At 46.5% G+C, this 25,544-nt stretch overlaps 1 protein-coding gene across 2 annotated transcripts in view; it reads left to right on the top strand.

Annotated features, from left to right (window-relative positions):
• The first annotated feature begins 640 nt into the window (after positions 1-640).
• Positions 641-25,544, top strand: part of SEMA3D (semaphorin 3D) — a 165,634-nt gene continuing 140,730 nt past the window's right edge. Inside the window, exons 1-2 of one of the 2 annotated variants that reach the window (XM_088669983.1) lie at positions 789-1,028; positions 20,076-20,244. The gene's annotated coding sequence lies outside the window, so the exon portion shown is untranslated. Of the gene's footprint in view, positions 1,029-20,075; positions 20,245-25,544 lie in introns of both variants that reach the window. The other variant, XM_035137527.3, reaches the window with a different exon arrangement.

Genomic DNA, 25,544 nt, shown 5'->3' with positions numbered 1-25,544 from the left:
AATCTAAATCCTTTCTACAAAATATTGGCCGTCTGTGGGGACTGGGGAGGGGGCTAGTTATCATAGACATCGGAAACAGGCAGATTCTACGTAGAATTGAAAACCGTGTGTGAGAGAGAGAGAGGGAGAGGGAGAGAGAGGGAGAGGGAGAGGGAGAGACTGTGCGAAATCTTCGAAGTAAATCAAAGGCTGCACGGAAGATCAGTTGGAGATTTACTGAAACAGACCAGAAACAAACGCGCAAGTCAGGCCAGCCCTTTGCTCCGGACTTTGACAGGCTTCACTTCGGAGCTCAGGGTGGGGGTGGGGAGGGTCTTCCCCGGGCACAGTTCGGAGCCCCACCTGCGCATAAAGAGACTCCTTCAAAATAAACAAACGTACAAAATCCCCGCAGCCGAGCCGAGCGCCTCTCTCTCCGCCGCTCAGCCCCCGACGGATCCCGCGCTGCCGAGTCGGAGGAGCGCAAGGCTCCTTTTCTTGGCGCAGCAACCGGCCAATTCCGCGCCGCCGCCGCCGCCGAGAGTGCCCGGCCTTCGGGACGACCTTGAGCCGGAGACCCGCGACGCCGCTGTTGCGAGAAGGCTGCTCGCCTCGCCCGCCTTGCCGCGCTCGCCTGGCTGGATCCGGCCCCTGGGCAGCCGCCTGGTGGAGAGCACCGACCTCCCTCCCTCCCTCCCTGCCGTCGCCGCCGCACGTGGCTGCGCTGAGCCGCCGGCTGCCGGGAGAGGAAAACGGGCAGCTCGCGAGCCGGAGAGGAGAAGCGCAGAGCCGCCAGCAGCGCAAGAGGAGGAGGCGGCGGCGAAGTCTTGGCTGCCCCAAGTTTCCCCGAGCGAGAGGAGCGCGCTGCGAGGCAGGAGGCGGCGCCCGGCAGCAGCAGCCGCACCCTCTTCTCTCCGGCGCCCAGAGCCACGCACAGCCGGCTTCGCGCAAGAGTCGCTCGGGCAGCATCCAGGCAAGGCGAGGCTTCGCAGCGCCCACAACGCTCCTCTTTTCGCGCAGCCGAGAGAGCGAGCTCAAGCCCGGAACAGGTAAGGACCGGCTGGGCAACCTGGGGACGCGCGCGGGTTCCCCTTCTCCGTTTCCCCTTTGCCTGTCTGTTTGTTTGTTTGCTTACTTACAGTATTATTATAGTATTGTAAGTTGGAAGGGATCGGCGGGATCATCTAGTCGAACCCGCTGCCAGGCAGAAATCTTTCACTCAACACTGGGGCTCGAGCCCACGTCCGCATTGCTTAAACATTTTGGGTCCCCATTTGAGTGCCACGACTCAAATTGATTATGTAGCACAGATGTTGTCAAGGTGTGATGATCAGCCCCGTTGAAGAAGAAAACAGGGGTTGTCACCCAGACCTCGTTGCTGGTTGAAAAGGGCGCCCGGATCATAGTTCAAGCTTCAAGCCCCGCGAAATGTAGGTCTGCCACACTGGCTCTACCAAGCGAGCTACCCAAACTGTCTTATTCCAGGGCAAGGATTGCGTCTTGCGGCTGACAAATTGGCTGTGCAATTGTGCCGCTGCGCTAATGTGCTTACAAGCAGCGTGGCTGCTGCAAACAAACTGGGACGTGTCAGCTTTCAATTATTATTATTATTTTAAAAAAAGTAGGGAAATCCTTTATTTTGTTAAAATAAAATGCTTGCCGAGGCACAGTTCTCTGCAGTAGGAAAGAAATAAGAATAATGAGAACAATAAATCATTTATATTTTCCACTGCGATTCGGTTTTGGCGAAACGGGGGCTTGGTTCTTGGCTGCTCCCTATTTTCCAAGGATTCCTGTAGCTTGCATGTCCCACCTGCCGCTGCTTCTTTGCTGCATGATCCTAAGGCTGAAATCTTATGCACCTCTCAGCTGCTGGGAGTAAGCCTCATTTAACCCAAGCGGGTTAATCACATGTGTCTAGGATTGCAGCTGATTGCAGTTTTAATCGGAGATTAAACGTGGTGCGTTCTTACCGTGACTTATGGGCATGTTTGTCTGGAAAGCACGTCTCGCTACTCAGTGGGTGCTTTCTAGTTGAGGGTGTCTAATAAATAGGTATCTAAACCTGTAGGCTTCTGTGTTTGTCACTCAAAGGCCATCTAAGCAGGAGCTTTGGAAGGAGTTGGAGCAGCATAATGTCAAACCAAAACTCACCCCCCCCCCAAAAAAAAGCTTAGAGGGAGAAAGGGTTCCCAACTCTCAGAACTTTTCTCCTAATCTTTCTCTTGCAATCCTCTCCATGGGAGCTTTTGACAGGTTGAACTGCAAGTAAGTCCCTCCGAAACGCATAGTAAACACTTGGAGATGTGTTTGGGCCGATTGGCCTTATCAGTTGCATTTATATTTGGGTAAACATGTCTGTAACAACTATATACTATGTAACTGTGTAAGTTCACTTTTCTATTTCCCCCCTGGCACATGAGAGTTGCTTAGGATGGTGCCAGAAATCGGGGACCAGCCTATCCAGGGGGATGCAGTTAAGGCTTTAAAACAGCCTTCCCCAACCTGGTGCCCTTTAGATGTTTGCGATTCCAGCTGTGATCAGCTCCTGCCAAGCGCTGCTGTTCTGGCTGGGAGTGGTGGAGATGGTAGCTCAAAACATCTGGATGACACCAGGTCGGGGCCCTGTTTTAAAACAACTGCTTCTTTTGCAAGTATTGGCTGTGAGATGTAGGGATATGTATTGTCATTCAGGGAGTGTAATATAATTGCCTCTGCCCGCTGTGCTCTAAGCAAGGAATCCCTGACTGGCCTCTTTTGTAGCATACCCATTGCAAACTTCATTCGTAGCAGCAGGAGTTTGAAATAAAAAAAAAAAAGGGGGGGTTTTGATTAGCGCCCAGTCTCTTGGGAAAGATTTTGAATCCTCACTCTGCAGCCATAGCATTCAGTATCATGCTCTGATACCTCCTGCCCCCAAATGATGGGGAGCAGCAATTTCCCTGCTATGATCAGCAGGCATGCTCTCCAGGTCTTGCTCTGGCGCTGGCTCCAGAAACACCTGGCGGCACCTCCTCTGGGCAATGCTTCTCTAATGCAGGGGTAGCCAAACAGAGGCCTCCAAAGGCCCCAGCCAGCTTGGCCAATGACCAGCGATGGGAGGAGGTGCCGTCCAGCCACTATATGGGTTCCCCTGCCCCCGGTGCCCTGACAGGAGGCAGGGCTGGATGCTTCCTCTTTATGGCAAGCGGAGAAGACAGGGGACCCTAAACTGACCCAAGGGAACCTGATCCAAGAGAGAAGGAAGATTATTCAAATATCATGTTTTTATTTATTCATGACCTGCCCTTTACCCTAAGGTGGGTTACAATATTAGAATGCAAATGTGAAGACGGTTTAATACAACTTACCATAATAAAAATTAAGGTGCATTCTAAAAAAATAGACACCTCAGGTGTCAAAAGGCAGAGTAAATCTTCAGCATCCTCCGGAAGCTGCATAATGGAGGTGCCAGATGCATCTCGGTGGAGAGACACTTCCACAGCTCACAGCTGCCACCACCCCAATCTCAGAAGGTTTGGAGGGAAGGAGATGGTCTTGCAGGTGTTTGGGGCCCGAATCATTTAGGGCTTTGAGCACCAATGTGAGCATCTTGAATTGGGTCTGAAAATGAACTGGCAGCCCCCATGGCAAATTGCACAAAACTTTCAAATGGCAAGAACTGGCCTCTTTCAGGGATGCTCTAGCTCAGGCATCCCCCAACTTTGGCCCTCCAGATGTTTTGGACTACAATTCCCACCATCCCTGACCACTGGTCCTCTTAGCTAGAGATCATGGGAGTTGTAGGCCAAAACATCTGGAGGGCCGCAGTTTGGGGGTGCCTGCTCTAGCTTCAAGATCACTGCACTGAGCACGGTTGGGCTTAATAACCACCAAGGACACTCCCCAACTCCAATAGCTCATCCTTCTAAGCTCACAGGACTGTTTGCTTGTTTCTCTGCCCACCGTGTGAGTTTCTAGTCCTCCTTGTGAACAGACAAATCATAACTCTGTTTCTCTGATTCTGGTGATGGAAACGGCAGGTTTCTTTAGAAGTTTCTGCGTTAATTCTTTCCTGACACACAGAGTTACGAGCAACATGCACCTTATTAAAGTTATTTAGCAGTTGGACTACATCTGTGCTGAAAAGTAGTCAGGTTAGAAACAAACAGGCAAGCCAGCACTTGTCGCTTTACAAAAGGTCCCAGAGCATTTCATTTTGCCTGTCAAAATGGACTGGCCCTTTCACAGTTTCCTCTTCCTCGCCTTCTCTGCAGGTGAGCTGCATCTAGTCAGGAATTCCCCTTCAATAGAAAGAAAAACGAGAAGCGTCCTTCCATTTCCTCCTTCCCTTGTCCAAGACCAGGCATCCCCAAACTGCAGCCCTCCAGATGTTTTGGCCTACAACTCCCATGATTCCTAGCTAAGAGGACCAGTGGTCAGGGATGATGGGAATTGTAGTCCAAAACATCTGGAGGGCAGAAGTTTGGGGATGCCTGTCCAAGACCTTTGAGGAGATTGCTTTCCATTGGAGAGAAGATGGAAGTGGTCAGAGGCACTTAGCTTCTGAGCACCATTCTCTGGAAAGTGCAGGAGAGGAGAGAGGGCTCTGGTCCTCCTTGCGGTTTTCCCTAAAGAGGCTTCAGGTTGGCCACTGTGGGAACAGGATGCTGGACTAGATGGGCCATTGGCCTGATCCTGCAAGTTCTTTCTTGTGTTCTCTCTGCCCTTTACCCAGCCCATTCACTGAATCCATAGGATTCAAAAGCCCAATATTTTGCTATGATAAATTTTCATCTCCTGCACCTCACTGTCATCCATGCTTCCTTAATGTAAATGTGGGGTTCCTGTAAGATGCTCTGAGATTTACTGGGGAGGAGCCCCATTGAACTCAATGAGACTCACTCTGAGTAGACATGATTAGGACCGTGCTGTTAGAATTAACGTTCAAATTTAAATTAAGGAACAAATTTAAAGTGGTTTCTTCTATGCCCATAGTTTGATTTCGTAAAGTTTTCATAATTTGGACCAGCTGAGGTTGATTAAAGTCGATCTTTTCTTCCACATGGCAAACTTCTTCTTTTTTTAAAAAAATGCTATATATTTGATATTGTGCTTCAATGTTGCAACTCACCCTGGGACCTAAGGGTGGGTATTATTATTAATAATACCGGTATTTTTTAAATAATAAAATACTAAGGGTAAGAATCATGGGCAAATGATTTCTCAAGTGGTGATGATGAGAGAATTTGAGCTGAACATTTATTCCACCTTGGTCTGGAGCCCACTTGACTGCCTGTTGCGGTCCCTCTTAACTAAAGGGCTAAATGCTGGTGTCGTCTTTGTAGGAAGTCTTTGGCTATCATTAAGGGATCAGGGGATGGATTTGAGAGTCTGCAAAATTCCTTCCATGCTTCCAAAACCAGCGGTCAACAAATCTCATTCTGGCAATTGCCAGCAGTGAGAGACATTTCCCATGGGTTCTGTTTCACTGCAATAAGTGAGATAGACTTGAAATTAAGTGGGTTTGGGCTTGTGGTGGAACACTCAATTAAAGATCTAAAAAACCCTTAAAAAAACCCCAACCCCCCCTTTAAATCTGTATTTAGCTTGCTAGCTTTTTTTCTAGGCCATCTATTACCTTGGCGTATTTAGTAAGCTATGAACTGATTTCACAAAGCTAATAAAATCCCTTGTGTATAATTCAGATCATTGCTGAAGAATGACTATTTTCAACAACTATTTCCAAAGGGGTGGCAACATTAGGCTGTTTTCACACTAATGCCTTAGTGTTATTCCCCCTCCAGCCTCCCCCCCAACCCCGAAAATGTTCACATCAGCATGACTTATTTAGTGTCAAATTCATTTGTGTTTGTGTTCCCACCAGGGGGGGGGGTGTCTTTAGCCTATGCAAAGGGGTTCACACCTTGGTTGGAGACCTTTTTCGGAATGACTTAAGGACTTCAATCAGTGTGAAGCTGGTTTGAGAAACAATGCATCATGCAGTAGTATTTTATAACAAAGTGCAGGATACATGTGCATTTTGGGTAACATTGTCTGGATAACATTAAAAACCCAGTAGCTAGGTTTTCAAAACTTTGCTATAGGTACCTGCAATTTGTTTTGTTTTTATACTGAACTAGCTGGCCCGGCCACACGTTGCTATGGCTCATCCCTGTGACTCCCCCCACTCTGTCCCGACCCATGACCTATTCTGCCCTTCCCCCCACCCCCAGTTCATCCCTGTGACTGTCCCCATCCTGTCCCAACCCATGAGGCATCGCTCCCCCTCCCCCCGGCACATCCCTGTGACTGGTCCCAGTTCACTCCTTGTACCCCCTCTCCTCCCACCCCTCGGCGAATCCCTGTGACTCCCCCTGCCCATCCCCGGCAAATCCCTACGATACCCCCGGTGTCAGTGTATCCCGACCTGTATGTCAGGTATTCGGCGTTGTGTGTGTGGGGGGGGAGGCAACGGTGGGGAGTGGGGTGGTTTTCAGCCTGGGCTGCCTTGCTTGTTTTTTTGCAGTGTTGGTGAGGTGTAGTTTGTGGTGGTGTTGGTAGCGGTGGGTAGCTCGGGGTTGTTGTGTTGTGGGCGGGCGGGGTCCGGCTTGTGGTGGCAGCAGCAGCAGTGGCCGTTCGGCCTGGCCTGCCTTGCGGGGTTGTTGTAGTGCCAGCGGGGTCTGGTTTGTGGTGGCGGAAACAGGGGGTGGGTTGAAACAGGGGGGTGGGTTGGCTCGTGGGGTGGGTGTGGCGGCGGTGGGGTTCGGGCTGTCTCCCGCGGTCTGCCTTTGAGGGGTATTGGCCATTTTGGCGGTCATAGCACGCCTGGGGGTGACTTTTTCCTAGCATGTACTTTAGGGTGAGGGAAGCTTTTCAACCTGCAGTACCAGTGTAGCCGCCACTAGAGGGCGCTGTTTTTCAACATCTCCTGTGCTCCCAGCATGCACTTGGTGAGTTCTGGAACATGGGCTTTTGGGGGTTTTACGTGGCCGAGGTGTGACATCTGTCTACGCAACCTGCATATGGTCACTCTCATATTCGCTTTGGACATTGTGTCAAAATTGGAACATAATCGGCCAAGCGGTTTCGGAGAAAAGTGGACACCCACCCACATGCCCAGTTTACATTTTTTTATATATAGATATGCTCCAGGCATGGTTCTGTTGTGGTTTACATGTTTATGTGTTAGTTGGTACATATCTTTATGTCAAATCAATTAACGAAACAACCGGCACTGGAGACGCAGTCAGTGCTCAATACAGTAGTACCTCGGGTTAAGAACTTAATTTATTCTGGAGGTCCGTTCTTAACCTGAAACTGTTCTTAACCCGAGGTACCACTTTAGCAAATGGGGCCTCCTGCTGCCGCCGGGCCGCCGGAGCACGATTTCTGTTCTCATCCTGAAGCAAAGTTCTTAACCCGAGGTACTATTTCTGGGTTAGCGGAGTCTCTAACCTGAAGTGTCTGTAACCCGAGGTACCACTGTAAATGGGCAAGGGAACACAGACATCGTCTCTTGCAGCATAATCATCAAGGAGATTTTTATTTTATTTTAAAAATAAAAAACCAACCCACCATCTATTAAAACCACACAACAACAAATGACAGTTATACCGTCAGCAGTAACAGTAGCAGCAAAGGGGTCTCTCCTCCACATGCCCTCCCCCCCAAAAAGATGCGTCTTGATGCATCAGCAGAAGCTATAAGAGAAGACCAAGCACCTCCGTAGGGAGAGAGTTCTGCATGTAAGGAGCCACAACGGAAAAGGCCCTTTCCCAAACCCCCACACCGTGTACCTCATCCCATGTAGGAAGTGCCCGGAGGAGTTCATCTGCTCATTTTAGAGCATGGGGGTTTAACCATCTAAATGAGCACCTTGAACTGGGCTTGGGGAACAGCCAGTGTAGCTGTTCAAAAACAGGGGTGCTTCGTCTCCCAGCATTCTTGCTCCAGCACTTTGCATTAACGTTAGCCTTTATAAAGCAGCCAGTATTATTCCTTCTACCTTTTGCATTTTATACTTCCAGGGTTGTGCTTTTGCACTTTGTGAGTATGTGTGTGTTTTATGAAAAAGCACGGTGCATTAATATTTGAAAAATATGCAGTGTTGGTCCATTAATATAAACAACCTTAATTTTAAAACCTGATGTGCAAGCTTTTGTATTACACAGGATTCCTCAGACTTGGTAAGAGTTCTGTGTAGGTTTAGAGCTAATATACCGCATTGTGAACTTTTAATGGTTGCAATGTAGGTGAAATTTTACAATAACTCTGAATTATTTCCCCCTGGATTTGAGGTTTGCTTGCTCTTTTCTGAATAAATACATCCCTGTTGTTTTGCATTTATAGTGAACTTTAGTAGCATGGCTGGATACATTTTTGAGTTTTATGCTTCCGTTCTGAAGCATTTTTGTTTTTTTGTTAAAATGTGCCTGTAGATTTTTCCATGGAGTTAATTTCTTACAGTGTTTACATGTCTACTCAGATTGTTTTTCAGTCAAATTTATTCCCTGTTAAATGTGCATAGGATTGCAGCTTAAAGCCCTGACCCAAACTTTTTTTAAAAAAATAATGGAATGGGGAAACTGTGGCCTTGCAGAAGTTGCTGGGTTCTGGATCCATTATCCTTGATCATTAATAATAAAAATGTGTTATTTATATGCCGCCCATCTCACTGGGTTACCCCAGCCAATCTGGGTGGCTCCCCACAAAATATTAAAAACACAGTAAAACATCAGGTATTAAAAACTTCTCTGAACAGGGCTACCTTCAGAGGTCTTCTAAAAATAAAATAGCTGTTTATCTGTTTGACATCTTCTGGAAGGGCATTCCACAGAGTGGGCACCACTACCGAGAAGGCCCTCTGCCTGGTTCCCTGTAACTTCACATCTCGCAATGAGGGAAATGCCAGAAGGCCATTGGAGCTGGATCTCAGTGTCCGGGCTGAACAGTGGAGGTGGAGACACTCCTTGGCTATGCTGCTTAGGTTGGGCTGATGTGAATTGGAATCTCAGAATTGTAGAGTTGGAAGGGACCCCAATGTCTAGACCAACTGCCTGCAATGCAGGAATCTCAACTGAAGCATCCATGACAGACAGCCATACAACCTCTGCTTAAAAACCTCCAGTGAAGGAGAGTCCACAATCACTCGAGGGTATCTGTTCCACTGTTGAACAGCTCTCACTGTCAGAAAGTTCTTTCTGATGTTGAGTCGGATTCTCCTTTCTTGTAACTTGATTTTGAAGCCATTGGGTTGGTTCCCACACTTTGGAACAGGAGAAAATAAGCCTTTTTCATCTTCTGTGTGACAGCCCTTACGATATTTGAAAATGGCTATCACATCTTCTCTCAGTCTCCTCTTTATTGCATGCTCCTCTGGTTTTCAGTAGAAAACACGGAAAGATCCAGTAATTATGAAGTCTGATGAGCTCTGATGTATAACTCCACGGCCGCCTTTACCTGGGGGTGCAAGGGGTGCGGGGCACCTGGGCGCTGAATTCTGGGGGGCGCCAGACGCCTGCCGCTGAAGCCGCCTAAGCTCTTAACTATCTAGGTAAAGGTAAAGGGACCCCTGACCATTAGGTCCAGTCGTGACCGACTCTGGGGTTGCGCGCTCATCTCGCATGATTGGCCGAGGGAGCTGGCGTATAGCTTCCAGGTCATGTGGTCAGCATGACAAAGCCGCTTTTGGCGAAACCAGAGCAGCGCACGGAAACGCCGTTTACCTTCCCGCTGGAGCGGTTCCTATTTATCTACTTGCATTTTGACGTGCTTTCAAACTGCTAGGTTGGCAGGAGCTGGGACCAAGCAACGGGAGCTCACCCCGTCATAGGGATTCGAACCGCCGACCTTCTGATCAGCAAGCCCTAGGCTCAGTGGTTTAACCACAGCGCCACCTGGGTCCCATTAACTATCTACCTGTTATGAAATAATGAATAATTTTGATCAAGCTAGAAAAACAAAATCCATATATACCTAGGTATTAGCGAAAGGTATACCTACTGTTTCACTAAAGGGCTTTCAACTCTGTGCGCTCATTTACCAAAGTCGTGCATGACAGCGGTGGCGTTTGTCATTCTCAACTGTGCCGTGCCAGGCGCTGAGCAGATCTTTGCACCCCGGCGGCGCATATGCTAAAGACGGCACTGTATAACTCCAATGGATTATTGGGATAGAAAAGGCATAGACAGTGGGAATACTCTCCCCCCCCTCTTTCCTGCTTTTTATTATGAGAAATCTCCGCATTAGTGTGATCCCACCTGGAAGTAGTCTGCCTGGGGACACTACCTCTCAGGTAACAAGGTACTGCGCTGCTCCGAAGCAAAAGCAACCCCCTCCCCTCACCCTGCCCAGCTGTGGTCTTTCAAAGATGAAGGCAGCCCCATTCTCATCTGGATCTCTGCCAAACAGGCAGAATGCAGTGGCAGTAGTAGGTGGTGTTGAATGGAAACACACACAAGTACTGTCAATGTGTTACTCATTTGCTTCCTTATTTTTGTGGAATTTGCCTGGGCTGGGGATGAGCCACATAAAAACCCCAAGCTTTGGAAGAGAAGATGCCTGCAAGGCATTTGAAACCGTGAAGAGCAAGGGCTTCATTTAATTCATGTGAAGCAGCCTTTAACTCCTCCGCTGAGCTATTTTTACCTTTTTAATAGTGCTGCACCTCAGACGTACTTCAGCAAAAGCTGACATCTTTGTCTGGATGTCATACTGTAAACCTAACAATGCCAGGGCTTAAAATAGCCCTGGAATACACCCTTTTTGTTTCCTCTTCTGCTCACTCGTCCTCCCTCTTTCCACGTCCATCCGTGTTTCAGCTAAATGCATCCTTTCTGTATTTATTTACTCTTTATGAACTTTGAAGTCCAAGATTAAGGGCTGTATCTCACCTGATTTTCAATCACTCACTTTAGTTCTATGGCACCTTTCCAAAGTTGAAACCAACCTCAAGGTGGCTTACAACATATAAAATGTTGCATAGCTGCAAACATAACGAAAGCATAAGCAATAAGCGAAGCACCAATAAGTACACAACCAAATTGCACAATTTCCACATAAATCGTAAGGTCCAAAATAAAGATGCAAAAAATTAACAGCAACAACAGCAACACACCCACACACACCAAACGAAACCCTCCAAACAGCACCCCAGCTCAAGAGTCTGTTCAGCAGCCTCAGCTTTTGTTGCTGGAGTCAGTTTGCGCACACAAACAACACACACATTAACACATGGCCAGGTGGGAAAAGGCCAGCAAGGCAGGGAGCAGGTCTGGCAGAGAGAGAGAGAGAGAGAGAGAGAGAGAGAGAGAGAGAGAGAGAGAGAGAGAGAGAGAGAAACTGAAATCAACAATTTCATCAATCCCTACCTTCTTGTCACCCCCTGGCAAACTGCGGGTGTGACCTAGAATTAATCCAACGCTCCTTCTCCGCTAAGCATGGAAGAGGAATTCTTTTGGCTTTTGTTTCTTCCATGGTATAGGTAAAGGTAAAGGGGCCCCTGACCATCAGGTCTAGTCGTGTCCGACTCTGGGGTTGTGGCGCTCATCTCGCTCTATAGGCCGAGGGAGCCAGCGTTTGTCCGCAGACAGCTTCCGGGTCATGTGGCCAGCATGACAAAGCTGCTTCTGGCGAACCAGAGCAGCGCACGGAAACGCCGTTTACCTTCCCTATTTATCTACTTGCACTTTGATGTGCTTTCGAACTGCTAGGTGGGCAGGAGCTGGGACCGAGTAACGGGAGCTCACCCCATTGCAGGGATTTGAACCGCCGACCTTCTGATCAGCAAGCCCTAGACTCTGTGGTTTAACCCACAGCGCCACCTGGGTTTCTTCCATGGACCCAACCTGAAACATCCAGACTTGTTTGCGGACTGGAACAGATTTTTGCAATGAATTTTTGGTGCACAAAAATTGTGCACAGAAATGCGACTTTTACACTAAAAGGTGCGTTCTGAATGTGTCTTTGCCTGGTGAGAAAAACACAAACATTGGAAGGTGGGTGCTTTGTGTAAAATGACTGAATTTCCCCTCAAAAGCATGTACAAAATGCACGCAGGAGGGTGGGACGGCACACAGGGAGGTGGCTTGGACCTATGCTGGATTGCCAGGGAGACCGAAACAGGATGGAAAGGACTGCTCAGCCTGGTCCGAGTTGCGTAGGCGCACTTGTTTGGTGGGCAAACTTTTCTTGGTTCTCTTAGCCTGACCTCTAATTGAAGCACCACAGGGTTCCACAGAGCATTGGCAGGGAAACCAACTGTTCTCATCTTTTCCGTAAATATGCATCTCTTCCCTCTTAATACACATGCATGTGTCTCCAATCTTCAAAACAGCAAGCAGTTCGATTGCTTCCAACCTACTTGGTAAATGCCTGAGGATTACTCCAGGAAGCAGATGTTTTGCCAAAATAGCCAGGCCTTTCGAATATTTATTTATGATTCACTGGTGGGGGTGGAGGGGATGGATTGTGATTTATACCAAAGAGGGGAAATGCTTGAATTTCCTGGAATATTCGAGTTTACAGTTTTGTTTTGCCTTTGTTTTGGATTGTGCAAACCATCTATCAATCATTCCAGGAGTGGTCAGTATTTTGCAAAGGCCACATCCATCCAATGGGAACCGTAGCTAGAGGCGCTTCAGCGTTTAAAGCAATATGGTTTTCCTCTATCCCTGAATAGCATTCCTGAGTAGTGACAACAGCGTTGAGCTGATAAACGTATATGAATGCATCGAGAAGAGGCCACTTTCTGTTTTCAGTAGCTGAAGTTGTTTGTTAGTTGACAAGTGTCTGCATCTCTTCATTTCATGACTGGCAGCAGATGTGTGAATGGACTTGGGGTGGGAGCTGACAAAATTATGTGGTGTCCTGCCTGTGACGTTGCATTCACACATGAACATGATCACTCTTGTGGGGCAGGACATGCATGTATACCTAACTTTACACACCTTCTGTCTGCAGTAGGGTGGCCAACCTTTTTTTTTTCCTTAGCAAAGATCTTGTGTCTTTAAAAACTACCCGAGACATACCCCAATTCAAGGTCTTTTAACTGGTTGAAATAGTGCACACCCTTTGCTTGAGATAATCCTGCCCATGTTTTTCCTTGTGCCTTTAAAAGCTGCTTGATGAAACCTTAATCTACCGAGCGAAGCTTTTCCTGGGAAAGAAGTGACCAGGAAACCTATTTCTGCCTAGCTGGCAACTTTGGAAGGTGGAAGGTCCTTGTTAGCAGGGAAAGCAGGGAACTCCAGCCTGCCTGCATCCATTTCTTTTGGGGGGTGGTGGTGGGGAGGGGCAGACACAGCAAGAACTGAAGTCCCAAGGCCACGACCCTCAGGCTTGTGATACACTGAGCAAAGGGGGGAAATGGGTCTCCTCTTGCTCCCGATCTGCTTTGCTGGAGAACGTGGCTCTGCTTTCTTCCTTACCCGGAGGAGAAACAACTGGGAAACTGTGTGGAAGCTGGTTATACTAGAATCATATAACTGTAGAGTGGGAAGGGACCCCAGGGGTCCTCTAGTCACGGAGGACACGGACAATGGATTCAAAGTACAAGAAAGAAGATTCCACCTAAACATTAGGAAGAACTTCCTGACAGTAAGAGCTGTTCAGCAGTGGAATTTGCTACCAAGGAGTGTGGTGGAGTCTCCTTCTTTGGAGGTCTTTAAGCAGAGGCTTGACAGCCATATGTCAAGAATGCTTTGATGGTGTTTCCTGCTTGGCAGGCGGTTGGACTGGATGGCCCTTGTGGTCTCTTCCAACGCTATGATTCTATGATTCTAGTCCAACCCTTTGCAATTGTACAGTTGCCAGTGGGGGTGGGCTGGAGGCCCAACAACTTTGTAGGCACAAGGTCCCACATTCAACCCCTGGCATCTCCTGGGGCGACATGGAAAGACCCTCTGTCTGAAAGTCTGGAGAGGCCATGGGATGTGGGGTAAAAATGCTTTACATAAAGAATAACTCAACCATTCTTCACAAGAACTTCCTTAAATATTGTAATCTGCTCTTACAAGGTAGATTTCCAGCCCGTAACCTACTATTATTAATTGGATAAGTTGCTTTGATTATTTTTAATTTTTTAATAGAATTTTCAGATGTTAGAATGGCAGGGTGCGAAAAGGTCCCTCGTTGTAACCCACATTTCTACAATTCAGGTGGCAAACTAACTCTGGGCTCGTTTGGATGAGTAATTTGGAATTAATTCACCCTTCTGGTCTTGGCTGATTTGTGGGTTAGCGCCTACCTAGCAGAAAGAAGCCATGTGGTTGCTCCTGGAATCACTTACCAAACAACACACAAAGAAGCTTCTTTGCCCAAACAGCTTCCTGCTTGGTCTGTGTGATCTTAACCATACCAGCAAAATCCTTCTTGTTCAGCTGTATGTTTAAGATCACACAAACTGTGTGACATGTGCATGCGAGGGGCGGGGAAGAGAGAATGGCTTTCGCACAAATGGCTTCCATATGATTTTCCATGCAATCAATATGATGCAAGAATTGGCCTGTGGAGTTGGCCCTCTTGCTGCTGACCACCCTCTTAATTGCTGTTAGTAACTGGGCCAATTGCCCCAGTCCAAAGGTTCTTTGTAGGGCTTCCAGGACATATGCACACCAGGTGCTGAAATGACACCTGAATGTGTCTCCCCAGTTCATTTCAAAGTTGTCATGTGCACAGAGAGATGTGTCCATACCAGGGACGCTCATGGATTTCATTTGGGTCTGAATTTCTAAGTGAGCCAACCTGATTCACACTCTGCCAGTGGCGTAGCGTGGGGTGGTGGTGGCCCGGGACACAAAATTCTGAGAGGGGCCCCCATGACTGGCTCCCTCATTGAGGCTGCGTGGCTGAGCGCCTGCCACCTTCCAGAGATGCTGACTCAATTGTCTCTCAAGACAGGCAGATGCCATCAACCACAATTGTCTTGGTGATTATTTCTGCATAACTTCTAAGCTAGCAGGTGAAAATGCTTTGCATTGTCTGGGCTGTATTCCTTTTGGGTAGGGATGGAGAACCTGTTGGCTTCCAGATGTTGTCAGATTACAACTCCATCATCTTTTACCATTGGTCACAGTCACTGAGGCTGATGGGAGTTGGAGTCCAAAAACTTTGGGGAGTGCCACAAACTTCCCACCCTGCATTAGGTTGTCAATTTATGTGGGGGTACCCTGGAAGACAACCTGGAATTTTAAAATATTTATTTTATTTATTAAATTTGTATACCGCCTTCACCCAAAGATCTCAGGGCAGTTTGCGGCTTAAATATACAAAGTTGCTACTAATGCAGAATGTGGTGACCAGGTTGTCGATGGGAGCAGTCGGCCAGTCACATAAAACTCCTACTCTTTCCCATGGATATTTAATTTTGATAAGCAAACATTTGGCAAAACTTTATGGAATGATACTGGACCTCTTGCAGCAAAAATGCTGCGTTTTCTCTCCCTAGTTATGTTTATAATAGCAAGTTATTAAAGACATGTTAAGATCTCATCATAAAACGGAAAAGTACTTTTATTGTTCTGATAGATCTTTTTCCTCAAGATGTTTCAATTCTTCCTTTATTATGGCTTTTAGGAGCACTCTGTAAAATATATGCATGGAAGCTTTTGTTTTTCCCCCATTACTTTGATCTAAGGGGAGATAACTGGCTACACCTAAATAATTCAAAGGAAATGTTTGAATTTTGTCTTTGAGGCATGCCTTTTCCTTGGATCGAAAGAGAGACTGGAGTTTGTCAAGTTTTTCTGTGTGCCCAGAAATAAAAGGGGAGGTATCTACTCTGCTGTTTTCAGCTGCAGATATGGCACCCAAACTGACCAAGCTAGAAACTCTCAATCTGAAAACCCGTCCTCATTGTCAGCTGACTCTAGAGGGCAAAAGTCCACCCTCCCTTCACCACTCTCGTTGCTGCCCAGCCAGCATGACCTTGGGCATAATACACATTCATGTGTGCACACCCACACATGCATTTGCTGTGAATGACAACAACCTCAGATGAATCTTGTGAATATACCTGAAAACAGGCACCCATTGGGTTTATCTTCTTTTCAGTGTCAAACAGCATGCCATGTAAATCAAGTTGTTTACTCTTGAATGGGGTGTTGCTCACAGTGCTACAAATTTGAATTTGAATCTCTCTCTCTCTCTCTTTTTAAAAATAATAATTATTTCTATTGGATTTTCAAGTTATAACAACAAATTTTCCACAAATCTTAATCGAAGCATTTATATATCCATATTTCTCCCCACCCCCCTCCTTGGCTTCCCCCGTTTTTCCGTACTGATTTATTAAAGAAATTCTATACCCTGCTGGTTTTACCTCTTATATAGTTGTGAAAGTTTAGTCAAAACCTGCCAATGGGTCCAAATCTTTATACTGTCTTTCTATATAGTTTATAAATGGATCCGACTCCTTTTTGAAATCGATGTTGTCTCTCTCATTTATCTTCTCTGTCAACTTTGCCTGTTCCATGTAGTCCATAAGCTTGGCTTGCCATTTTTCCTTTGTTGGCGTTTTCTTTGTTTTCCATACTTGTGCTAATAAAATTCTTGCTGCTGTTGTCGCATACATAAACAATCTCCAGTTTCCCTCTCCTTTATCATGATCTAAAATTCCAAGCAGGAAAGATTCTGGTTTTTTAACAAAGGTTTTTTCCAACAATTTTTTTAAAAAATCATTATATATCATTTCCCAATATTCTTTAACCTTCTTGCATTCCCACCATACATGAAAAAGTACAATCTTTCTCTTTATATCTCCAACATATCTTAGATCCTGTTTTATACATTTTTGCAATTTCCCCCCGGTGTGATATACCATCTATATATCATTTTCAAATAATTTTTCTCTTAATATTATGCAATCTGTAAACTTTAAATTTGTTTTCCATAATCTTTCCCATTCCTCCAACTGTATATTATGTCCAACATCCTGAGCCCATTTTATTTGTGTCGATTTTACCATCTCATCTAAAGTCTCTCCATATAACAAAATGTTATATGCTTTCTTCAGTAATTTGGTGTTTCTCTCCACCATTTCCTTTTGGAAGTTTGAGATAGTATAGCTGAACCCCCTTTTGTTATCTGAATTTGATTTTTTTTTTCCTCAATGACTCTTATGTAGGGGTAGCCAAAGTAGTGCCATCCAGATCTTGCCGGACTACAACTTCCATCAACCTTGAATAATGGTCATTGTTGGCTGGGACTGCCTAACAACCTTAGGAAGTTACCACGAAGGCTAATACTGCTCTAAGGGAAGCCCCCCGCAATGCAAATTGCAAGCGTGAAGTGTCGGGATCAAACCTGGAAAGGGCTGAAGCCCCCCTCTCCCCCACACAACCACCAAACTGGATTGAGGCACCCATACTGGCTACCCCCCCCCCCCCACGAATAATGTGCACTCAATAAATTGTACACTTAATATCTTGTTCAGACCCTCAAGTATATTGCAGTGAATGATGACACTGAAGGGAGCATCTCTGCGGTTTTGAACATTTGTACAAATCCCAAGAAATCTGTTTACGTTCTCGACCTCGCCGAGACCACATAACACCGGTCCTGAAAGACCTACATTGGCTCCCAGTATGTTTCCAAGCACAATTCAAAGTGTTGGTGCTGACCTTTAAAGCCCCAAACGGCCTCGGTCCAGTATACCTGAAGGAGCGTCTTCTCCCCCATCATTCTGCCCAGACACTGAGGTCCAGTGCTGAGGGCCTTCTGGCAGTTCCCTCGCTACGAGAAGCCAAGTTACAGGGAACCAGGCAGAGGGCCTTTTCGGTAGTGGCACCCACCCTGTGGAATGCCCTCCCACCAGAAGTCAAAGAGAACAACAATTACCAGACCTTTAGAAGGCATCTCAAGGCAGCCCTGCTTAGTGAAGCTTTTAATGTTTGATTTCTGTATTTTAATGTTTTGTTGGAAGCCGCCCTGAGTGGCTGGGGGAACCCGGCCAGATGTGCGGGGTATAAATAATAATAATAATATATTATTATTATTATTATTATTATTATTATTATTATTTTATTAATATTATTTCTTGCAGCCCGTGTAATATAGGGCAATTATATGGAGTGCTTTTTATTTGGAAAGTATTTATAAGATACCAGCTGATTAAAAATATCAGGGTGGTGTACAATCTTGGGAATAGCAGGTGCCTTTCAGAGCTCACACTATAACTTTGGTCATGGGCAACTCACATTAATCTTGATGCCATGACCGGGGAGGATCAGTGAGGGAGCAGCAGCCCAAGATGAAACATTGCCAAAACAGGGGCTAGATTTTGTGGATGCACAAGGTGGACATCAAACACCCGCCCCGCAGACATTCTTTTGAACAGGAAAAATGATTTGTTGCAACTGCTGTACACTGAAAATTGTGATTGCATTTGAAAATAACAATGCAATATAGCTCACTGGTGTCTTTAGGTAGTAAATCGTAGCAGCTGGTCTTTAACATTGGAAGGGTCCTCATGGAAGCATCTGATCTTGCATGTTGGTTTTTTCCAAGACACATGCTTTCTATTACGTTTTCGCTTACATATGATGATATTCTCTTTATTTGCGAGCATGCTATTCCCCCCTCCTTACTGAAAAAGCATTGCTGTGGTTTCTTGCAAATCATATCTGGTATACAGGTTTTGCATTTGCTTTCTGGGGGAAAGATTCTCTTGTTTGGGGGTTCCCAATGATCAAGGCCAGCAAGGAAGCCGAGAGTTGCGTATGTCTCAGCGCAAGAGATATGAAGTTGGGCCATGGTGATTACAAGGCTAGATATATAGGATGAGCCACACGCAAATCTGAGCTCTTTGGTCCACCTAGGAGGTAAATATGTCTCAAGGGCAACAGCTCTTCTGGGTTTTCCTTCCAAGTATTTTCACCACTTCAAGGCTGGATTTAATGCAAAGAGGCTGGAGTGGAGACAATAAGACACGGGGAAGGGGACGAGTGGAGCTCAACATATGAAAAACAACATTTTTATGTTATTGAGTTAATTTTGTGCGCATGCATCTTCATATCCAGACTCTGTTTCTGGTGATCTCAGTAAAAAGACCAGTGATAGCTGGAAGGAACTGGGCCATCCACTGCTTCCAAGGAATACAGCAAAGATGCAGCAATGAGACCCATTGCATGCAGAAGATTTCTGCTTCTGGACCTCCTGGCTCTAGAATCAAAGTGGCTCCAAGCTATTAGCTTTTATTACCTAGTCACATTGTCGGACAGGTCTGCCAGGAATCTTCCCATGCGGGTGCTTTTCATTTTTGCTTTGGACTGGGGCTTTTTATATTTAGCCAAAAGTCAGAGGCCTGTTGGACTAGCATTTTCATTTCCAGGGAGCTTATATATAAAAAAGAATAGCAGAACTAGGGAAGGGTTGATTTCTGGACTGATTTATGGCGATGGGCTCCAATAAACTAGAACTTTCATGGTTTTCACTTAGCCAAAAGGTGGGGGAGGCAACAGACATCCATAGTTATATATTTGTAGAGTATAAATATTGTGAAGGAATGTGAGATGCCAGGGCAGTAAATCAGGGTACAAGGTCAGAATAATAGGAGGATGAGGTGGATAAAAGAGAAGATTAATAACCCAGTTCACAGTAGTCTGGAATCTTGTTTGCAGGAGCCTAGCCCTTGTGACGGATTTAATATTGAGTTCTGAACCCATGTAGTTCAGGGGTGGGAAGAAGGTAGATGGGGAGCTACTGGTAGATTTATCGGTGATTTCCAGCAGATCAACAAGGATTTCCTGGTGCTTGAGAGGTGGCTGTCAGAGGTGGGGTGCAAGTGACAAGCAGTGGGTTTTTTGTGTGGATGGCCTGTGAGCTCTGTTCAGTTCTGCTACTCAAAATTAATTTCTGGGTTCAGATTATTTTCTTAAGGTATGCCTGTTGCATATCTTTATAAAACACTGTATATCCCAGTTGGTAAGATTAAGAATTCACAGTCCTTGGAGGAGGCCATGTGTTTGTGTGTCACTCACTCATCTGACCATATTGTCTGATTGGAAGGGGTCGTATCCAGAGCAGGAGCCCAGAGCAGAGCTGGGGAGCTCTTGGAGAGGAAGATACTTCCTACATCTTTGCGCTGCAATTTCATTTCCTCCCTTTTCTGTCCTCAGCGTGCTGTGCATGATCCTTCCGGTTCATCCTCGCAACAACCCCATGAGGCAGGGTCGACAGAGACTTGCTTATTTACCAAAGTGAGATTCTGGGCTAAAGCCATGCCTTCCCAACCCTTTAACAAAAACCAGACTGGCTGCCTCTGACTGAATGATCTCGTCACACTCGGTATGCAGAGACTCGGGGGGAGTTTCTGTTCCCAGCCTTGCCAGTAGGCAGAGTGGGGTGCCTGGCTCCCCACTCTGGGGAGTGCTGGGGAGGGGCTGAAGGGCAGCTCTTCACCTCCAGAGTTAGCCTGTTGCCCTCAGATGAGGTGGCAGATTCTGCCCAGTTGCTGGTGTTCAAGCAACGATCTGGCTGGCTTCCGTACATGGAATCAGAAGAAAGCACCATTTTGTCTTTCACCGCAGGAAGCAAAATGCCCAGGGCTGACCCTTACTCTTCCTCAGCAGAGGAGGAAAGGCTCGAACTGTGAATCATCGGAGAGCCTCCTTTGTGGCTGGCCAGCCAAATCCATTCATTATGGCTGTGCTTCTCACGATACACTTGCTTGCTTTGCCATGAAAATTGGGCTTTAGTGATGTCAGGGTTTGCAGGCATAGGCAAACTCGGTGCTCCAGATGTTTTGGGACTACAATTCCCATCATTCCTGACCACTGGTCCTGTTAGCTAGGGATCATGGGAGTTGTAGGCCAAAAACATCTGGAAGGCCGAGTTTGCCTATGCCTGATTTGGAGCTTGCCGCTGCTCCCATCTCTGAGTAGAGTAGTGAGAGAAAGCATGGAGCACATTTGCTTCCTCTCCTTAAGTGTTCTCCTAAATCTGGGGCAAAATGCAAATATCGGAAGTCCGTTCTCCGAAAAATGCTGTTGTGACTGTGAGTGAACATCTCTCTCCAATGGCTCTAGCTTTGGGAAGGCTTATGAAACTTATCTGGGAAATGATGGGTTCCCTATTTTGTGGGCATTACTTGGTTGGCTGCCATTGACGGGTCAATGGTGCTTAATGCTGATCTGCGATGCTGAATTCAATTATGGGCACCCCATTTTAACGACTAAGGAAAAGCTGATGGAAATTGACCGACTGCAATAACCAGCTCCTCTCAGTGGCTGGGGGGTCCATGTGCAGAACAGCTTTACAGAGTGGGCTCTTTTGAAAATAAGAGTAATGAATAAAGGCCTCCTAACGACCATACAGGGGACAATGGACAACCCAGGAAATTCCCTCTTAAAGAAAAGACCTCAGTAGGAGCATTCATTTTCTCTTCAAAGAAAACTGGGACTAATTGGTCCAACCTGCTAAAAACATATGAGTCAGTCGCTTGATTTCTCATATGAGTTATTGGACAGCTGAAGAATACTCTCTCATTATTTTTAGTATTTCTGTCCTGCAAACTACGGTATTTTTATGGGCAACATGCTGTCTCAGTTACAATGAGATTCCACAAACCCACCTCCTTAACTTTCTAATTTCCACAAGCTGCTTTCCCACTTCCTCAATTGTTTATTCTAACCTTCTGTAAAGTTGCCATGTGTACAGAAATGACTTCTTTTTTTTAATTGCACAGTTTTTTCTTCCAAGTACTGACACTTTTTATGGCAAAGAGGTAGGAAAACAGAGTCAAATCACAAGTCATCTTTACAGCATGGAGAATGCCGTAGGAGTTTGAGGACCAATGACTGTTGACGAGAGTATGTGAATTCTTAGGATCCTCAAATGGACATGTAGGAAGAATAGGGCTGGTGGAAGTTGGTGTCTAATAACATCTGGAGGACTACAGGTCTCCACCCATGAGTTAAACTATCTCTGAGGCAAAGTTGGGAAAGATCTGCCAGCCTGAGATCTTCTGCCAGTTGAAGCAGACAGTGCTAGCCTGGATGGACCCCTGTGTTGGATAGCTTCTTCTGCCCTTAGCAAGATCATGAGTAGATGTTTGTGCTGGTGACCCACATACCACAACAAAAAATAATAATTAAAAAAAAATCATTCCAGTAGCACCTTAGAGACCAACTAAGTTTGTCATAGGTATGAGCTTTCGTGTGCATGCACACTTCTTCAGATACACTGAAACAGAAGTCACCAGACCCTTATGTATAGTCAGAGGGTGGGGAGGGGTATCACAGTTATTTTACCCTAGCTCTGTTTATGAGATCAGCTGCTCACTGCGGCCATAACCAAGGCACCTACACTTTGTGTTAACCACATGGGAAAATAATGCTAAGGTGATATGAGTCTTCAAAGAAGTGTGTGGGTGGGAATGAGCCATGGAAGAATACACAAAGTGTTGTGCATCCACTCCAGACTGAGCTCAAAATATCAAACCAAAGTGGCTCCAGGGGTACCCAGAGCACTTGCCAAGCAAAGCTGCTCTTGTCCAAACCACACAGGCTTCTCCTGAAGCTTCAGACCTCCTTCTGCAAATGGTTTACACTTTCCATTTTGCAAGCTGAAGACTAACAGTGGGAGGGAAAGATGAGGGGCGAGGGAAGATGTGGGCCAGCACACTGTGGATGCCCCAGCCGGAGTGAAGGATGGCCTCCACAAGGGCATTTGGACTGCCCTGACCTCCTCCCTGCTGCGTTGGCCCTCTGCCTTCTGGTCAGCAGCCGCCCCACTGTAATCTAACAGGCACAGCAGCTCCGCCCCTCCCCCCCAGTCAGCCACTTCAGTGAAATGATGTCCCCCCAACCATTTTGCCAATCATAAATAACATGGAGATTTTGGAGAGGCCATTTTTGCTGAGTCTTGACACCCCCCCCCCATAGGCATACAAAGAAGGAGTCCTATGTTTCTTCAAATCACCCAGTGAGAGCCACTCAAAATCCACTCCACATATGTTGTGTGAATCCCAGTTTCCCACATAGCATAAACAGAGTGTTCAATTTTGCATGTACAGATTTCACATGTGGAACATAAACGCCCGGCGCCACTTGGTTCTAGTCAGCATACTTGGAAGTAAGGTGATGTTTGTGTTATGGAAAACATATCAAACTTTACTATGTTGCTAATGTCATAACTGTGCAATGCCATCAATCTAATTGCAGAGAATTGTTCTTATTGACCAGCTGTTGGAGATAAAGTGCACGCCAAGACATTCTGCTTTGCATTGGAATCAAATGTGAGGAAGTGATTTCAAAATGTTGACTGTTGGGGAGTGCGCTATCGAGAAAAATGTTGTGTTCTCATGGCAATAGAATTCTCCACACTTGTCCGCAACCAGAGGACCAAGCAGAACCAAAAGACCACGGAAGCCCCTTCCCCAAAGCATAGTGATTGCAACGTCCCCTGCAAAGAACTTTCAATGCAGAATTTTATGAAAGGGACATGATTCTTGAAATGGATTTTAAAAAAGAGAGATGTGATGAAAAGTGCTGTGCAGTGAGAGGACCTGGGAATAAAGATACTAATGTAGAGGAATAGTGTCCTCCCGTCCAGATGTTGTGGACTACAACTCCCATCATCCCTGTTTTGGGTTGTATCCAGTGAAGTCATGGCACTCATGCAGGGCCGCCTTAAGCCCATCCAGCACCCTGGCGCTAAGGTCCCTCCAGCGCCCCCCTCCAGAGCCCCTCCAAGGGCCCGGGAGTGCCAAGCGGACCGCGGCAGCAGCGAGAGGCCACCTCTGAGGACTCCGCGCTGAGCCGCCTCCTCGTTTCCCCAGCGCTGGGTTCCGCTCAGTCAAGCTTCACCACCAGCACGCGCACCGCGGGACCAGCAAGAGCTGCTTGGGCACTGTGCGCGCGCTGGTGGCGAAATTCGACTGAGCGGAACCCAGCTTTGGGGAAGCAAGAAGGAGGCGCAGCGCGGAGTCCTCGGAGAAGGAGAGAGATGCGGTGCAGCCTCTCAGCTCGTGGAGCGCAGTCCTGGCCAGATCGCCAAACCCTGCACTCACTTGGCGCCCTTCCAGCGCCCTCCAGCGCCCGGCACCGTGGTTCTCTGCGCCACTAGCCTCTATGGCTAGGATGGGCCTGCACTCATGGAACAACTTCCACTCAAGCAATGGAGCTTCCTTTCCCTCTCCTCCTTCCATGTGCCCCAGAAATCTGCTCTGGGGGCTCCTTCCTTTGCACAAACCCACCTCAGTCGTGGCCGCCGAAGCCTGCCAGTCCTGCCGAGGAAACTTCTCGAGGTGGCGGCTGCTCGATTCATCTCACGTTCAAATATGCAGGAGCTGTTTAGCGTGACAGCAAAGTAGCTGAAAGAAGAAATGATTTTACCCCACAGATATTCATGAAAGTTAATACTTTACAGAGAGAGATTTGTTTCAAATTAAAGGCTATCAGCCAAATTGTAAGTAAACCTCACTGAGTTGGGTCCGGGTGCATGAAATGTCCCTCTCACATGATCCAGATGTAGGAATATTACCAGTGTGGCTTGTTTGGGATCTCACGCAAAGACATGACTCCAAGGCCTCAACCAAAAGAAACTCACTTCCTATGCTCACAGTTCTTCCTTTTTTTTTCTTTTAATGAAAAGCTTTCCGGAAAGGAATATTAGCTTGTTCTCAAAGCATAGCAACAATGAACAAACACGCTGATTTTTTAAAAAAATCTCAACTAGATGGTATAAATGAAATTTATACAAGAAGTATATTGTAAGCATGTTTACTGAAATGAACCTTATTGACATGAGCCTGGCTAGTATATATATTTATTACCATTATTATTTATTAAATCCAGTGTTTTCTTTAAAAAAATGTTTAGGGGTACTCTCATTTTGACTCAAAAATCACCATTCTATAGTTCAAATCAGGAAAAATAAATACAGTAATTGGACAAAAGTACCCCCAGAAAAAAAGCACTGATTAAATCTATATACTGCCCTTCATCTGTCAATCACAGCCTCAGAAGCAAAGGCCTTGCTCCTGAAGTCAGATTTTCCTCTTCCTGTTGATTGACCTTGCTGTGTACCACATGCAAAAATAATGTCAAACATGCACATTAATTAGGAAGTAAGTTTTCATGAAAGTGTACTTGGATGACGGGGAGGGCGATCTTGTGCTTGTCTCCTTAGAAGTCTCACTGAGTCCAATGAGACTTACTCCCAAGTTAGTGTGTACCGCATTGCAGCTTCACATAAGAGAGACGGATGTATGGCGTAGAAAAGGGAAAGCATTAATAACAATACTAGTGCTTTGAACAGGGTCCCAGGTGGCGCTGTGGGTTAATCCACAGAGTCTAGGGTCTAGGGCTTGCTGATCAGAAGGTCGGCGGTTCGAATCCCTGCAACGGGGTGAGCTTCCGTTGCTCGGTCCCTGCTCCTGCCCACCTAGCAGTTCGAAAGCACATCAAAGTGCAAGTAGATAAATAGGGACCGCTCCGGCGGGAAGGTAAACGGCGTTTCCGTGCGCTGCTCTGGTTCGCCAGAAGCAGCTTTGTCTTGCTGGCCACATGACCCGGAAGCTGTCTGAGGACAAACGCCGGCTCCCTCGGCCTATAGAGCGAGATGAGCGCCGCAACCCCAGAGTT

This window comes from Zootoca vivipara, chromosome 5 (genome assembly GCF_965207765.1).
Source record: "Zootoca vivipara chromosome 5, rZooViv2.hap1.1, whole genome shotgun sequence".
NCBI lineage: Eukaryota > Metazoa > Chordata > Lepidosauria > Squamata > Lacertidae > Zootoca > Zootoca vivipara.
The sequence above is the reverse complement of the archived record's forward strand: the minus strand, read 5'-3'. Positions and strand labels throughout refer to the sequence as shown.